Raw genomic sequence first — 6,000 nt, 5'->3', positions numbered from 1 at the left:
TCAACAGGGGCGTGTAATTACAATTTTTGATCTAATATTTCACAGCAGGGCCCATTCCTGCGCCCACTAAGAGTAACTGTGAAGGCTTACAGTGTTGTGGCAACACCACCACACCACTACCAATGGCCCAATTTTTTTGACCCTGTTCAACAGGGGCATGTAATTACAATTGTTGATATAATATTTTACAGCAAGGCCTGTTCCAGCGCCCACCAAGAGTAACTGTGAGGGCTTACAGTGTTCTGGTACCACCTACACCTAAGGCCCAAATTTCTGCAGAGTATATAGGGCAGGCCCCTACTTTCAAACATCTGACTTACAAACGACTCCTACTTACAAACAGAGGGAGACAACAGGAAGTGAGAGGAAATCTACCCCTAGGAAGGGAAATTCTCTCCTGTAATGCCTCGTACACACAACCAGACTTTCCGGCATACTAGGTCCGACGATCTTCCTGACGGACTTTCGGCGGAGTTCCAACAGACTTTCCGAACGATCAAACTTGGCCACACACAAGCACACAAAAGTCTGATGGATTCGAACGTGATGATGTACGACCAGACTAGAATAAGGAAGTTCATAGCCAGTAGCCAATAGCTGCCCTAGCGTCATGTTTTGATCCGTCGGACTAGCATACAGACAAACTGATTTTTTGACCGGATTCGAGTCCATCGGAAAGATTTGAAACATGTTTTATATCTAAAGTCCATCTGATTTTTAGAGAGCAAAGGTCCGATGAAGCCCACACACAATCAAATTGTCCAGCGGATTCGTTCTGTCGGACCTTTGCTGTTGAAAAGTTAATATGGGAAAAAGGTGTCTCCTCCACTGATGCTTTATCCCCAATCCTTGTTTCCCTAAAAACCCCAAATTTTCAAAATCCAATTGTCATTGGGACAGAAAGTGAGGGGAAATCTTCTGAATAGGGGCACAGGCAGCAAAACAAATGTTACAAGGGGGATGATAGCCCTACCCTATGTTTTCCAAAAAGCTTAAAAATAGATTTTTTGGCTGGAGCTACACTTACAAAATGTACCTGTTCCAAATTACAAACAGATTCAACTTAAGAACAAACCTACAGTCCCTGTCTTTCTTGGGACCGTCTGTATACTGCTGTTCAGAGTATATAGGGCCTGGGGGCTCCACGCCTTTTCTTTTTTTAATTTGGGTGTGGAGTTCCTCTTAATATCCATACAAGACCCAAAGGGCCCAGTAATGGGCTGGGGGGTTACCCATGCCGTTTAGTTCAATAATTTTCATCCATATTGCAGGGACCCAACATTACATTACAGCCTTAAGCAGTTTTACATGACTTTTATTTCTTTAGAAATGTCATTTTGTGCAGGGACTATTCTAAACACAGAAACTATAGAAACCCCCCAGGTAAGATATTTAAAGGAATATTTCACTTTTATTTTTTTCACTTTAAGCATCATTAAAATCACTGTGCCTGAAAAATGTCTGTTTTTAAAACTTTTTTTTGCATTGATACATGTCCCCTTGGGCAGGACCCGGGTCCCCAAACTGTTTTTAGGACAATAACTTGCATATTAGCCTTTAAAATTCAGACTTTTGATTTTTCATGTTTGAGTCCCATAGACTTTAACAGTGTTCGAGAGTTCGCGCAAACTTTCATTCTGTTCTCATGTTCTGGATGCCAATCGAACCAGGGGGGGTATTCGGCTCATCCCTATTTAGGAGATCACGAGAAATACTAAAGAAATCAGTTTGTTAAAACTCTTTGGGAATATCATCAGCAAAACAATTTCATTATTCTAGCATTCTAAAGAAGAAGAGAATGTGCTGCATTAAAGGATTAAAAACTTAACAGCGTCATGAATGTGCTATCTCCATGATGAATGCTAGTTTTACCAGACCGAGCGCTTCCGTCTCGTAGTTGATTCAGAGCATGCGTGGAATTTTGTGCATCGGAAATTGTGTACACACGCTCGGAATTTATGACAACGGATTTGGTTGTCGGAAAATTTGAGAACCAGCTCTTTTGGTTTGTCCATATATTTGGGGCAATTTTTCCTTCAATTCCTCACAAACCTCCCGTCCACTAACCATCTTATCTAGATTTTTGACATCTACACCACATTCTTTAAGTATATAACCAGACATGTTGCTTCCCACTGTTTTAATATGAAGCTGATGAATGTCAGTAGCAGAAGCCTCATATGCTTCCTGTGCAGCACTAAGTTTGTTTGCAAACCCAATTGGATTCTTTCTAGGTTCTTCCAGTCCCTCTAATATGGCTCTCATTTCTTTGGGACTAAAAGGTACATGCCATTTAAGTTGAGACATACTGTCAACAGCATTACCTTCAAAAACAAATTGGGTTCTGACAGGATAAACTGCAATAGATTGCTCTGTGCCAGGGGCAGAAGGGGTTGTGTCTCCCTTCCTTCTCTCTTCATCTTGCTGCCACAATTTGGAAATTATGGTTTGCTCCGGAAGTTCAGACTCTGTCTCTCTTTCTCTGGCCAAAGCGTTGAGTTCAGAGAGATCTAGTTTTGCATAGGTGCCTTATGATTTATGCCAATCATCTGTTGCTAGGATACGAGCCAAATCCCTCTTTGTAGGTTGATATGGGGCTGTTAAACTTCTGCTCTCTACTATATTGCCCAGCTCATCTTTTGTGTGTTCCATGTAATCTAATTCTTGTGCTTTTGTGTCTAGACCCCTTAAAGAGGAAGTAAATCCTCCCCCTCCAATGCTACTTTTTAAACAAGCCAGTAGCAAAAGATATTCTAAAACATTCTGCATCATATTTCAGCCCCAATTGCATAATCCTTACTTTATTCCAGCTTTTTAAAAGTTTGTTCTTCCTGTAATAAGACAGGGCCATCTTAACTGCAGTCCTTAGTGTAATATACTTCCGCCCTTTCAGCTGCAATCTCGCACATGGACATTGGGTAAATGAGGAGAGAATGAATGAGACTGTAGTCTTGCGATAGCTCGGGCTGAAATCTCATGCATGGACATAGAGTGTATGAATGAGACTGTAGTGCCACGATATCTTGGGCTGAAATCTCATGCATGGACATAGAGTGTATGAATGAGACTGTTGTCTCGTGATATCTCGGGCTGAAATCTCGGGGAGCGGATATGACAGACACGGCATTCTAATGGCACACTCCTTAATGGGAGAAGCGTGCCATGAATCGAGGGGAGAATAATACAGATAACATGGCAACGGAGCAAGTAAGATGACATTTACATACAGCATCAAGCAGTTCTTTTAATGAAAAATTAGATGGGCAAAAGTTATGGGGGAAGGTTTACAACCACTTTAAAGCCAAACTGGCAGCCACATAAGGTGGGAGGGGGGTCCTCCTCTACAGAGTCTTCTGACTAAATGTAGTCAATTTGGGCAGTACTTTTATTAAACATCTCTGTCAAGCCAGTTTTATTTGCTACTTTAGCTTCTGTCTCCCATGTGCAAGCTATTCTCCACGATCCTTCACTGCACAGTAGTGGGCCATAATCGTGCAGAAAAGTTTGCCATACTTGTAAATCAAAAGTCCCTTCAGATTTTAAAGGTTTAGCTTCCCTTTCCCTTTGTCCATCCTACCCATTTATCTAGGGGCTCAGCATAGGCAGAACTATAAATAAATAAATAAAGTCACGCTACAGACTTCCCACTCTGTGTGTGACTAAGACAGATGGAAATTGAAATAAAATTAAAGTTACAAAAACTACTGTGAATTATTAGACGTGAGATTTACAAGGGTTAGAGCTGCCTTTGCCTAGATCCTCCACCCCCTAAAGGTGGGGGGGGGGAGGTTTGAATGTAAAAAAATTAGATAGTGGGCTATGGCGCTAAAACCCAATGTGGCTCCAGAAGACGTCACTCTGACGAAACGCGTAGGGCGTGGCTACGTACGTGCACCCTTCCTATAGCCAGCAGCAGCCGGCGGAGTTTGTTTTTATCTGTTTACAAACGTGAACTGTTTTCACTAGTAAATGTGAGTAATTTTCTTTTATATAATTAAATAAAAAGCTGTTCAAACGTACTGCACCATGGATATGTTTTTCTTCCCTCAATGTATATAACAACGGAGTGCATATAAAGTGAAGAGTGAACATTCCCCCAGCTCACAAGCAGCAGTATCCAGTTAGCAGCACAGTGGCTCATACTGTGAAAGCCCATCCAACCCCACAGGGGTACATGATCTGGTGAGAGCATTCACATTAACACAACACTGAGTGGTGCACCGGGGACGAGTGTTTTCTCTGCATTGAGGATTGGCACTTTTGCACTAGTCACTTTACTTTGTTACCACTACCTGGAACATTACTGTATGGGACTTTCCAGCGATCCCAGAATGCGATTTTGAAAGTTTTTTCTATGCACAAGGAAGTTCTTTGGGATTAATTATTTTGCACAATCTCTCGAATGTTTTTTTGGGATTAATTATTTTGCACAATTTCTTGAATGTTTTTTTATGAATTTTTTATGATTTTTTTATGAGTTTTGATATTATTATTATAAGCAAATTATATTTATGGGTCACAGTAGTGTCAGCACGTATTGCATTTTTCTCTTTTTAAACATTTTTTTTTTTTAGCCCTGAAATATAGTTTTGTATTGCAACACTTATAAATTAATTTTGTATATATCTTTACGGATAGACCTTTATAGGTTAAATACACATTGGGTTTTAGCGCCATAGCCCACTATCTAATTTTTTACATAGGCAGAACTATACCTTCGGTTCATATATTCTCTAGCGCTCATCTTGCACTGGGCATTTTCTGAAGGCCTCTCACCCTTCATTCCCTTATTTAATTTAATGCCCAGAATAGTCTCCACATATCTATGTGGATATAAGGGGTTTATGACAATAGGCAAAATACTCATTAAGAGACCCTCCTTGTCTGTTCTCTTCTCTGTGGGTTTTATCTGACCCTACCATGCGCCTCTGACCCAGGTCGCCCAGAAGGAGTCAATGCAGGGAACTGCAGAGGATTCTCCCTATCCACACACAGTCCAACCCATGAAGGGGGACACAAACACATTCATACACACATGTTACATAACCAGAAAGGTCAGAGAATGGTCTGGTTTCCTTGAGAACCGACAGATAGGATACATAGGAAAGGCAGAAATATAGCAAGCTTAAGGACAGCTTACCTAACCAGCATTTAGAGGTCTGCATGCCCGATGATGAATTCCTTCTGGAGACACTGCCAAACTCCTGTCTGGCTCACCAAAAACTGTTATGAAATTACTGCTGGTTAATACTGCAGCTGCAGGAATAGATTCACAGGATGCAATCATTGTGTTTAAAATATCCATTCAGTGCCAAAATGTATTATTACATGTTATTTTATACATAGATAAGAAAGCGCTGGTGTGAGATGTTATTAAAAACTAACAAATAGAAATGTTATTAAAAGTTAACACATAGAAATATTTTATTCAAAGATAGTGAATAGAACAATTGCAAGAGTAAAACCTTGAGAGGGAAGGGGGAGTAGAGACAGAGTGAGAGCTTCTAGCAGAAAATGTGTCTGTGTGTTAAGTGAAGGTTATAGAACACATTTCAACAGTGAGAACAAAATGGAGTCTCTTGTGCTTAAATGAACAATACAGTGAATGTCCATGTCACTGTAAACATGGCAAAAAGAGAAAGGATGAAAAAAAACCTGACAGATGTTCTAATCCTACTCAATTTTATCTAAAAGTAAAAAGATTTTTCCTTTATTTATACTTACGTTACATGTATAATTAAGAAAGCAATTTCTAAAGTAGTTACATTTTGTACTCAGTTAGCTATTGATTAATGCGGAAAGTTTGGATTTGAAGTGATACCCTTTATTGGCTAACCTGAAGCATGCGCCTGTGAGCCCTCCATTCCGGCAAGAAGCTCTGAAGTTTTGGCATGATACGTCTCACCTTCAGACGCATGCGCCGCTGACATCAGCAGCTGCATGCAGGGTGAATATCTCCTAAACCGTGATGGATTTCCACCCCTCCTTCTCCTCCTTGAG

The sequence above is a fragment of the Lithobates pipiens genome, unplaced genomic scaffold (genome assembly GCF_037356315.1).
Source record: "Lithobates pipiens isolate NorthernLeopardFrog02 unplaced genomic scaffold, aLitPip1_a1.2 Scaffold_8, whole genome shotgun sequence".
Lineage (NCBI taxonomy): Eukaryota > Metazoa > Chordata > Amphibia > Anura > Ranidae > Lithobates > Lithobates pipiens.
The sequence above is the reverse complement of the archived record's forward strand: the minus strand, read 5'-3'. Positions refer to the sequence as shown.